Here is a 12,549-nt window from a genome sequence, read left to right as displayed (position 1 = left end):
AGAGGCCTAGGCTAATGCTGTGGGGACATGGGTTCAAATGCTGCCATGGCAGCTGGTGGAATTTGAATTCAATTAATAAATGTGGAATTAAAAGCTAATCTCAGTAATGGTGACCATGAAAACATTGTCCATTGTTGTAGAAGCCCATCTGATTCACTAATGCCTATCGGGAAGGAAATCTGCCATCTATATTTGATCTGGCCTATATGTGACTCCAGACTCACAGCAATGTGCTCTTAACTGTCCGCTGAAATGGCCTAGCAAACCACTCAGCTGAAGGGCAATTAGGGATGGGCAGCAAATGCTGGCCTTGCCAGTGACACCCACGTCCCAGTAAAGAAGAAAAAATGAATAAAAGAGGATTAGTCAATAATCTAATGGTGACCATAACATGATTGAATTTGATTTTTGGTTTGAGAAGGGGAGGTTTGAGTCATGAGCCAAAATTTATGTAAGGCTGACTTTGGAAGGATGAGGGAGGAATTGATCAAAATAGAAACAAAAGTAAAATACTGCAGATGGTGGAAAACTAAAATAAAAACAGACAATGCTAGAAATGCTTAGCAGGTCAGGCAGCATCAGTGGAGAGAAACAGAGTTAATGGGTAGGATTCTCCCAGAGACGAGCAAGCTGTGGAGGCCTTTAAAAATGATGGGGGGGGTGCGGTGTTACGACCAGATGAGAAGGGGTGAACTGGCTCCCCTCTATTCAACCTCTTTGGTTGGTCACAACAAAGGTTTAAATTTCTTTTTCACAAGGCCTATTTAACTATTTAAACTGTGAGCAATAAAGAGCCAATCAAACAGGGTTTTCTTGAATCAAAAAAGAGTAAATTTATTAGCCACTAAACCCGAGAGAAATAATAAAAATGCAACATCAAACATTCAGCTGTTTTTGCCGTTAAAGCCCACAGTCACACACAAGTATCAGAAATAAGGGGAGTTAGAGTCCAAATAAAAACAGGTAAAAGTGTCGTTTGATACCCCTTGAGAGCGCAGGTTTTAAACGTTGTGACCAATTTAGGTTAGCTGGTTTCTCGGATGCAGACCCAAAAAATTTGTCAATCCAACAGAGCAATTGTTGTATCATTCATACCTCTTAATCTTGTCCAAGTATACATATGAACATATGAACTAGGAGCAGGAGTAGGCCACTCAGCCCTTCAAGCCTGCTTTGCCTTTCAATAAGATCATGGCTGATCTGATTGTAACCTCCTGCTTATCCCCGATAACCTTTCACCCCCTCATTAATCAAGAATCTATCTAGCCCTGCTTTAAAAATATTCAAAGGCCCTGCTTCCACTGCCTTATGAGGAAGAGAGTTCCAAAGACTCAGGACCCTCTGAGAGAAAAAAATTCCCCTTGTCTCTGTCTTAAATGAGTGACCCCTTATTTTTAATCTGGTTACTGCAGCCCTAGTTCAGATTACTATAAATTCAGGGTCCTTTAGTGCAGCCTTGGCAGCTGACTAACTGTGTGAAGACTTGGGGCAGAATTTTGCCGTCGGTGAGCAGGGGGCGGAGCCCACTTGCCGACATGTAAAATGACACGGGATGACGTTGGGTGGAACCCCTGGTGTCATCCCGCCCCATTTAAATTTTCAGGAAGGCGGGGGCGCGGCAAAATTAGCTGTGGGCCCGCTGACCTGTCAATGGTCAATTGAGGCCATAGACAGGATCATTTACACAATTAAAGGACCTGCCCATCCAAACTTAAGGTTGACGGGTAGGCCAGGAGCCCCAGCGGCAAACAGATAAAACATGAAACCTCATCCACCAGCGGGATGAGGTTTCATGCAGGGTTTTAAAAAGTTTAATAAACTTATTATGTAAATTCTAAACATGCCCCATCTCATGTGACATTGTCACATGAGGAGGACATGTTAGGGAATTTTTTATCTATTTTTCATATTTTTAAGTGTAAGCGATCTCCCTGAAGCAGCACTTAGCCTCAGGGAGATATGCGCTCTTTCCTGCGCATGTGTGAAAGAGCGCACTCTCGCTTTTGGGGAATCCCCCCCCCCGCCCACACAGGAAGCGCATAGCGCTTCCCGCCAGACTTCACACTGGGTGGGCCTTAATTGGCCCGCCCACGTAAAATGGTGGCAGGGCCTGCTTCTCCGGCGGAGATTGGCTTCCTGCCTGCCGGAATTTGGGTAGGGCCCACCTACCTGACAGGCAGCAAATTCTGCCCTTGGAGTTTGGTGAGAGGGAGAGTTGGGGAAAGGGGGCGAAGGAGGTGTTCATTTTCTCTTTGCCTCTTTCTCACCCAAAGAAATTGGTTCTTGCTCTACTACAGAGAAAGAAGTTGGCTGTTTGGCGAGTATCTGGTAAGTGGGGAAGTTCTATTCCATTCCCAAGGTTTAAAAAGTATACAAATTGGCGGTAAAGTTAATCAAATATATAAGAAAGCAACATAAATAAATGATTAATATAATTAAGCAATTATTTAAACCACATTAAGGATCACAGGACAGGTGATGTGTCAAGGCTGCAGCATGTAGTGTAGATGAGGAGTTCATAGAATGTTTTCGGGATAGTTTCTTAGAACAGCATGTTCTGGAGCCAACCAAAGACCAGGCTATACTAGACCTGGCATTGAGCAATGAGATAGGATTAATTGATAACCTCCTAGTGAAGGCACCCCTAGGTAGCAGCAATCATAATATGATTGAATTTTATATTCATTTTGAGGGAGAAACGAGTGCTAAACTTAAATAAGAGCAATTGTGAGGGCGTGAAGGCAATGCTAGCTAAAGTGAACTGGCAAGTTCTACTAAAGCATAGGTCAATAGTTCAGTGACAGACATCTAAAGGGATATTTCAGAATACACAGAATATATATATTCCAATGAGAAAGAAAAATTCCAGGGGGAGGGCCCACCATCCTTGGTTAACTAAAAGAGTTAAAGACAGTATCAAACTCAAAGAAAAAGCATATAATTATCAAAGATGGGTGGCAGGTCAGAAGATTGGAAATAATTTAAAGAACAGCAAATAATGACAAAAAGACTAAAAAGGAGGGAAAAATTAGAGTATGAGAGAAAACTAGCTACTAATATAAAGACGGATAGTAAGAGTTTCTATAGATAATTAAATTAGAAAAGAGTTAAAGTGAGTTAAAGTCCTATACAGAGTGCGTATGGGGAACTGATAATGGAAAGTAGGAAGATGGTGGACGAATTAAATAGATATTTCGCTTCGGTCTTCACTATTGAAGACACAAGTAATAAGTAACAACAAATAGCTGTAAATCAGGAAATAGAAGGGAGGAAGGAACTCAGGAAAATTACAGTCACCAGGGAAGTGGTATTGAGCAAATTGTTGAGCTGCGGGCTGACAAATCCCCACATCCAGGTGGACCTCACCCTAAGGTTGTGAAAGATGTGGCTAATGAGATAGTTAGATAGCATTGGTTTTAATTTTCCAAAATTCCCTAGATTTGGGGAAGGTTCCATTAGATTGGAAAATAGCAAATATAACTCCTTTATTCAAAAAGGGAGGGAGAGAGAAAGCAGGAAACGATAGGCCAGTTAGCCTAACATCTGTCATAGGGAAAATGTTAGAAGCTATTATTAAAGATGTTATAGCCGGGCACGTAGATAAATTCAAGACAATCAGGCAGAGTCAACATGATTTTGTAAAAGGGAAATCATGTCTAACCAAGGTGGGCCTTCTAACCAGCCTGCCTCAGCACTTGTCTGCATCCATGGTCATATCCACTCTGCTTCTGGGGTCGGTGAGCCCAGACTTGAAAAATAATTACAAAGGCTAATAAAATGTTCACCTTTATCTGAAGATGTGGGAATTAAAAGGTCTGTAAATTATGTGACAGCTGTACAGTTGCAGTACTGCATTCAGTTCTAGATATATACCTCAGGAAGGATGTATTGGTCTTGGTAGGAGTGCAGTGCAGATTCATCAGAATGATACCAAGACTAAAGGGTTTTTAATTATGAGGACTATTATGAGGGCGTAGATTTGGTTTGTGTTCCCTTGAATACAGCAGATCAAGGGGTGGTATAATTAAGTAGTTTATGATAATCAAAGGAGTTGGTAGGGTCGATAGAGAGAAACTGCTGAAGAATAAATTTTGCAAGAATTGTTCTTCTGAATTGTAAACTAGAAATCTATGTACTGTATTGTTTCAAAAAGCAAATGCAGAGCACCATTTTGATATCTAAGAACCCCTGGACTATTTATAGGTATATGAGGTATGGTAGTGAAATGTAGGAATAATGATTCAGAAAATGCAGTATCAAAAAATATTTTGAAAGGCAAATCCAATTAAAATTGTTGCATAAAGTATCTTTAACAGAGCTTTTTGTTAATCCAGGGAAAAGTATTTAATCTGTTCCAATCTGAGAATTTAAGATTATAAGGATCTAACTAAATCTGAAATAATTGTACAATAAAGATAACAGAAATGTTAAGTACAAACTGGCAGTTTTATATGTTGTTTCACTAATCTCTTCAATGACAACAAGCTAGTTTAAGGTGTGACAAAAATTGCTGGATGGCATTAAGATTTATTTAGAGTTACACAAATCATTTTCTTTTTATGCCATTAGTGAAATCTTACAACATGTATAGCTTAATATAAGATAAAATCACAATTGTTTGAAGACATAAATATTGAATGGACCACAGAATCACAAAATCACAGAATTTTAGTGGCAGAGAAGGAGGCCATTTGGCCCATCATGTCTACACTGGCCTTCCAAATGAGCATTATGACCTAGTGCCATTTCCTTGCCTTTTCCACATACCCCTGCACATTGTTTCCATTCAAATAATCATCTACTGCCCCCTTGAATGCCTCGATTGAACCTGCCTCCACCACACTTCCCGGCAGTGCATTGCAGACCTGAACCACTTGTTGTGTGAAAAGGTTTTTTCCTCAAGTCACATTTGCATAGTATTTAAATTACAGTGGACTTGCTGTCTATTGCCACCTATGATTACTGATAATGACATAAGCTTAATTAAGCTATATGATAAACATTTCCACCGTAACTAAATGCAGGTTTAACTATTGCATGGAAAAGCAAATCGGATGGTCTATAAAACAGGCCTTCGATTTGTTGTCATCCACTTTGCCGAAGACCAATTCCACCTACAATGTTTTTAATTACTGGGGGATCCTGGAATCCCTCAAGTCATCAGTTGTGTAAGATATGTGTAAATGTAGCAGATTTTAAGTAGCCGTATGGTAAGTTTAATTTAACAGTCCACAGGTCTAAAAATACAACAAAAGTGAGTGTTTTAGATTTACATTCCAGGCTTAATTTAACATTTGAACTCAATTTTCCTAGAGGACCCAGGTTGACAAATTTCGTTAATTTCATTGATTGATTTGATGTACCTCCAGATCACACAGAATCAAGTACAATTTGTGTAGACTAGAAGGACTGTACACAAATGCCAAGATTTTACGTGTAAGGTGGTGCCCCACTCATCGGCTGGAAAGTCAGGGGCAAGCCCGCCTCTGCCGGCCCTGGAAACCACAATTCAATTTTACTTTGTTCAGGCAGTTAATTTGATGCACTTGTGGCTTCTGTCCCTCTAAGGCAGGATGCCCCATCTCCAAGAGCTGCTGGCCAGTCACTGGGACGGCAGCACTTCAATCCCAGCAGCGCTACTGGGAATAGTGGCAACTTCTGGGACTGCAGCATTCCCCGGATCAGCTACCATCAAGGAGACCTAGAGTGCGTGGGGTTGGAGCTCGCTGGGGAAAATCCGGCAGGCTTCTGACAGGGAATATGGAGTTGATCATGAGGGCGAGGTGGGGGGTGGGGGGTGTTGGTTCTCCATCAGGCTGGTCCTTGCCACTTGTTGTGGGGGAGGGGGGTGGGCTTCTTCCGTTGGCCACAGGGTCCCTGATCAGGAAGACCCCCTTATCCCCCTCCACCATCCTGAGCCCGCAAGGAGGCTGCCCAGTGTAACAGGGCAGCTTTCCCAACTGGCCAAGTGCCCATTCGCTGCTGGTGATATACCAGCAGCAATGGAAAGATGCTCTCAAATGGCCAATCAATGGGACACTTTAAGGGCCTCTATTGGCCTAAGGATAGGCGGGGGCACCTAACCTGCCATTTGTAAAGTATCAGTGGAGGTGGCAGGGCATTGGGCATGGCAGACCCTGTCATTGCACCCGATTTTTATGCCCCACCATCTCCCAGCCCACTCCTGGTGGGTGATGGGGGCTGGGTGGGGTGGCATAAAATTCTAGCCAAATAATCAAAACCAGATGTATTCTGCTGCTGAAAGGCCAGGGATATTTGGCCTAGGACACACCGATGTCATTCAGTTGCCATTTTGAAGTCATATATTCTACCTTTACTTGCAAATTTCCATCATAAACTCTTATGTCCTCTTATTATTATTAGTCTTTATAAGGAAAACTACTTATACAAACATGTAGTTATATTCTTCTGCCACTGGCAGGGGAGGAGCAGGCAAGGGAAGAGGAAGAAGAGTGGACTTGAAGGGTCAGTTTTAGGGGCAGTAATGTGAGGATATGATGAAACTTCCTATTAACATTCATTCTTAACATTAAAAAAATGTTGTTAGGTTAATATAACGTGCACTTCCATCCAATGAGCTTGTCAGTATTTTTGTGTGAAAGCAAGCAGAGATAGAATGTGGGAAGGGGAATGTTCAGGTCAATTTATTTATTTTCAGAAGTGATAGAATAAACTAGAAGGTAAAACTTTAAGTAAAACTATTTGAATTGGAAAACAAAACGGTGAGGGACAGGTGCAACTTTGAAAATAAAACTTACCTGCAGAAGGCAGAATGTGAAGGCTCTGAAAATATCCAGAGAGGGACTCTGAAAGTATTGTGTTATGATATGGTAGATGGTGAGTGCCACAAGGTAAACTTGGTCCCGCTGCACAACAATTTTGCAATTTGTATTTATTATGAGATATGTACACTAAATTCAGAAGTAATGAATCCACCAAGATGTTTAGAGAATTTAAAAATTAAATTGAAATATTTATTAACAAAATATAAAAGATTTCAAGCACATACATAAGACTACAATTTACTTATTACAATAATAACTCCTAAAATTCCTAATTAACCTGACCCCCAGTTTCACTCCCTTTTAAGGAAATGGTCTAAAATAGATTTTAGATTTAAAACAGAACCAGCAAGTTAACACAACACCCACTTGACAGTGGAATTCCAAATGGCTTTTCCCCAACTTCAGTTTCAGTTTATATAGCCAAGATCCCTTTGAAATACAAATATCCCTTCATTTATCTAAAAATGCAAATTTCCTTCACACCTTACATGCTAAGCCAACATCTATGTTTACTCATCAGCATGTCAAGCACCTAGCTTCTTTTGATGATTTCAAACTTGCAGTCCACTTGACTCCAAATGTAATTAAATCACACACAGGCCCAATCAAACTTAGCCCCGTAAACTTACTTCACAATAAACCAGAAAAATATTATGAAAATTATTATACTTTCATCACAATTGACAGACTGAGTATAAAGCCATTCAGCTAGACAATATAATTAGTGATACAAGTTTATTTCGGCAAAACACATTATACTAGGAATTTATTATGGGAAAAGAGGCATAAAAACTGTGGGCAAAATAAAGAAGTGAACTGGCGTCAAAGCAGACAGGATGTAATTTTTAAATATATTACATATAGGTTGGTATTGCTGCAGTGAAGAAATCTGCAGTATAGTTTGGTAGGCTAAAAGCTAAAATAGATAATCTAAGTCTGATAACTTTTAAAGTAAATTATGCTTTATTCCTTTTAATATCACCTTCTGTTTTTAACTGAGGAATTAAATCAAATATCAAGGTGCATAATGCACCACTAACATTGAAAAGCAGACCAGAGAAGATAAGATAAATCCAGAAGTGGTAGTTAGCTTACCCCAAGCTTTAATGTTAAAAGCTAAAAGGAGCAGGCATGCACAAGCTTTTTGTCTTGGTGGGCTTAATGTAGAGAATTTTCTTGTTAATCTGTATACATCTTAGGCTGCAGATACAAATGGACCATAATATTTGATTTGGCATTCATTCATTTGAAAGGTGACAGTGCTAAAAACAGTCCCTTTGAAACCTGCAAAATTTAAGCTGTACAAAGAAGGAAATAAGAAATTATCCAAATTGGGCTGAGTTGCTTGGACTTTCAATCTAGATTGCCATGGTTCAGGGTATGCAGTTTGGACATTCCTGAATGGAAGATAAAGATGGGGATGCTTAGGGTGGAGTAAAAGGGACATGGAATAAAAGGGACAGTAGCAATGTCGATTCAAAATTGGCTGAGTAATAGGAAACAAAGAGTAATGGTCAATGGATATTTTTGGGGCTTGAGGAAGATTGTAATGGAGTTCCCCAGGAGTCGTTATTGGGACCCTTGATTTTCCTGATAAATATTAATGATATGGATCTTGGTGTGCAGGGGACAATTTCAAAGTTTGTGGATGATACAAAACTTGGAAGCATTGTTAACTGTGAGGAAGACAGTGTAGAACGTCAAAAAGACATAGACAAGTTGGTGGAGTGGGCAGAAAGGTGGCAGATGAAGTTCAATGCAGCAAAGTGTAAGATGATGCATTTTGGTAGGAAGAACATGGAGAGACGCAAAATAAACAGGTGCAGGTGCAGAGGGACCTGAGTGTATATGGTGCATGGATCACTGAAGGTGGCAGGACCGGTGGAGAGAGCAGTTAATAAAGTATGCAGCATCCTGGGCGTTATTAATAGGGGCCTAGAGTACAAGACCAAGGAAGTTATGCTGAGCTTATATGAGGTACTAGATAGACCTCATCTGGAGTATTGTGCACAGCTCTGGGTGCCACACTATAGGAAGGATATCAACACATTGGAGAGAGTGCAGAAGAGGTTTACAAGAATGGTTTCAGGGATGAGAAACTTCAGTTACGAAGTTAGATTGAAGGGGCTGTTTTCCTTGGAGAGGAAAAGGCTAGGATGAGATTTGATAGACGTGTTCAGGTCTGGAATGCACTGCCTGGAAGTATGGTGGAGGCTTTTTCAATTGAGGCATTCAAGAGGGCATTAGATGATTATTTGAATAGAAACAATGTGCAAGGCTATGGGGAAAAGGCAGGAGAATAGCACTAAGTCATAATGCTCATTTAGAGAGTCGGTGTAGACATGATGCGCCGAGTGGCCTCCTCCTAACAATTCTGTGATAAGGAAATCCAGTGTCTTGGTATTCTGAAAACAGTGAATTTGAGTATGAGTTGGTGCTGTAAATCCTTCTCCAAAGAGTCCAAAAGGTAACAATGTGACATTATAATTAAAGATAGAAAAGAGGTCTTGCAGCACAGTGGGTAGCATCCCTGCCTCTGAGCTAGAAGCTGTCGGTTCAAGTCCCACTCCAAGACTTGATGGTATCAGAAGGTGGCCAGGAGTTCCTGCTTGCTTGTGTTGGTTTTTTCAGTGCAATTTGACTGAAATCGGTGTAACCGGTGCAAGAGATTGTTGAATTTTAAGCACAATTTACATTCAGTACAACTTGGGTTCCTGCGATCTTTTGCACTAGTTTTAAAACATCATGCTGGGAGCAGCCCCACCCCAATCACCATTTGGAGTTTCCTGTAATTGTGTTTGTTTCCAGACCTTCTGGTAGGCTTTAAAAATTAAGCCGGTTCTTTTGGATGCAAGGACACTAAAAGGTACATTTTAAAGATTTTAAATGTGATTTTTGTTCTAATTTTCCAAGAACCTGACTAATGTAGCTCAATATAACAAGGACAAAGTTTTTTGCAATTTTTAAACGTTAATTTCAGTAATTTAAAATCAGGTCACTTAGATGTGGTGGATTGACACTGTAATTTAAAATGATTATTTCAATCCAATTTCTTCACTAAGTTAACACTTTTAAATATATGATGAAAAATGTTTTAAAGCAAATTCTGTTCATGAAAAAAAAAACTAGTTAAAATACTGCCTGACTGTGCTGGTTCTTATCTGATTTTGCATTCGGCAACATGCAAGTAAGCTGGGGAAAGGCATTTTTCAAAATGAGTGTAATTTTCACCAGAATTGCCAATTGTGCCCAAAGAAGAAACCCTATCCTTTTGTTTTTGATGGGGTTGATTGATAGATGGATGTTTGCCTAGCTACTCTTCTTTTCTCAGAATAATGCAGCAGAATCTTATACATCCCCCCTGAGCAGGAAGACATGGCCCTGGTTTGATGTCTCATCTGAAAAATGACACCTCTGAAAATGCAGCACTATAAATAAAGTGGTCAAATGATTGAAAAAGAGGGTTGAAAGCATAAAGAGAAAAATAACAAGGTGGATGTGAGTTTGTGTTTAGTATACCATCAAACCTAAATAGTATTTTAGATGTAGGTGAGTGCTTCTTTCCATAGATCATGCTATAATTAGGTTTAACACTGTACAGGAGGCTAAGAGCAAAAATAAGATAGTTCTTTAGTTTAGATGAACAGACTTTGGGACTGAGAGATGAGCTACGGAGAGGAGAGAAGAGATTAAATAACAGTTTTTATAAGTCTAACGACATGCAAGGATGAAATAAATCATCACAAGGTCAAAGCAGGAGAGTAGAATGACCAAGACCATAAATAAGAAATGCAAAATAGTGAAGTTTAAAAAGGGCAGATATAAAAACCATAATGAGACTGGGAGGCATCCAAAAGTCAGTTAGTGATAACTAAAACTAATATAACAGAATATAGGGAAAAAAAATTGTAATATATATCAGGAAGAGAAATCCAAATAAATATTTTAGCTATTTTAAAGGATGACAGAAGGACTTAATTTCAGATTGGCAAAATTCATATGTAAATTGTTAACTACATTCCTATATGTAAAATAAATGGCTTCATGCCTGAGTAAAAATAGTGCCCACCAAAGATGAATACGAACTGTCAGCATTCAACAATAATTACTTGTTAACGCAAAAATATGTCCCAATGCGCTTCACAGGAATATTATAAAACAAACCATGACAACAAGCCACATAAGGAGAAATTAGGGCAGGTGACTAAAAGCTTGGTCAAAGAGGTAGATTTCAAGGAATGTCTTAATGGAGGAAGCCGAGGTCGAAAAGTGGAGAGACATAGGGAGTATATACCAGAGTTTAGAACCTAGGCAGCTGGAAGATTGGCTACCAATGCTGGAGAGATTAAAATTGGAGATATAGAATAGGCCAGAATTAGAGGAGTGCATATGGCTCAGAGAATTATGGGGTTGAAGGAGATTACAGTGAAAGGCAGGAACCAGGTCAAGGAGGGGTTTGAAAACAAAGATGAAAATTTTAAAATCAAGGCATTTAACTAGGAACCAGTACAGGTCAGTGAATATAGGGGTGATGGCTGAATGTCATTTGGTACAAGTTAAGACAAGAGCAGCAGAGTTTTGAATGACCTCAAATTTATGGAGTGTAGAACGTGGGAATCTGGCCAGAAGTGCACTAGAATAGTCAGGTCTGGAAGTAACGAAATAAGCATTCAATAATAAAACTTGACAATGAAGTTTCTACCCTAAGTGCTAAAAACCTTATGAATCCTTTAAGGGACAAATTAGAATAAGGAAAAACTTTAAAAGATCAGGAAATGACAAATGGTAGAAACAGCATTTAAAAATAAAAAAAAAACAGGGCATAGTTAAATTAATCCTAATTCTGTGGATAAACATCAGTCAATATTATGCAAAATCCTCTGTTATAACTCATTGTTGGTGGCCATAAAGAACAAGCAACACTGAGGAAAAATGTCAGGGACTAAAAAATTACATGCTACCTATAACAAAAAACACTTGCATATTTTATTTTATTCTAATTCTCTCCGGATGCTGGAAGATAAATAATAGACTGCTCTAGAGATAAAAGGAATTAAACTGTAAATAATGGAGGTAGTATTAGAAATACACATGAGACTGTCAGAATCCACTGGCAAAGATGGGCTGCAAGCTCTTTCCAAACTCTGGCATCAATTTGGTGCTGGACTCCTCCATGCCCCTTGACATTGACTCCAGGCCTCCGAATGCATAAGCTTTTTGTTGTGCATACTAATCAGTCTTCTGTTGGTAGACCCATTGAAATGCTCACCTGTTTCCTCTGAACAGAATTCCTGTGCAATCTCCCTCTCTCAAGTTGGCACTTGCCCCTTACCCTGGCGGTAGGCTACTTGTGCCTGCTGTCTCACTATGTGCAGACCCTGCCTTTAAGCTATCCTCTAAATTGCACACAATGACAGTATCTGAGCTGGTGTCTGTGAATGTGATGAGATCACATAATAGTGTTTCTTCATCATCACTGTGTTTTTGCTCTTACACTGATTGCCCTTCTGCCACTACCTGCATGGTCAGCTTATAATTCGTGGTTATCTGAGGTGAAAGACTCAAAGGTTGTGATATCGTTTAGGGGAATACAAAGCCTTAGTGCAACAGTGGAGGGGAAGCTGGGAGATGTTGCAAATATCGGCAGCTCCAACCTGGTTGGAGCCCAATGTACTAAAGGTCGTGGTCATGGTCACCTTTATAGCCACTGGGAGTGCCATCCTCACCTTGCTTTGAGGCTGCA

At 39.8% G+C, this 12,549-nt stretch overlaps 1 protein-coding gene across 1 annotated transcript in view; it reads left to right on the top strand.

Annotated features, from left to right (window-relative positions):
* The window catches only part of rhobtb3 (Rho related BTB domain containing 3), a 136,799-nt gene that overhangs the window by 23,744 nt on the left and 100,506 nt on the right, over positions 1 to 12,549 (top strand). The gene's annotated exons all lie outside the window — the stretch shown is intronic.

This window comes from Carcharodon carcharias, chromosome 4 (genome assembly GCF_017639515.1).
Source record: "Carcharodon carcharias isolate sCarCar2 chromosome 4, sCarCar2.pri, whole genome shotgun sequence".
Taxonomy (NCBI): Eukaryota; Metazoa; Chordata; class Chondrichthyes; order Lamniformes; family Lamnidae; genus Carcharodon; species Carcharodon carcharias.
This window is presented reverse-complemented; position numbering and strand designations above follow the sequence as displayed.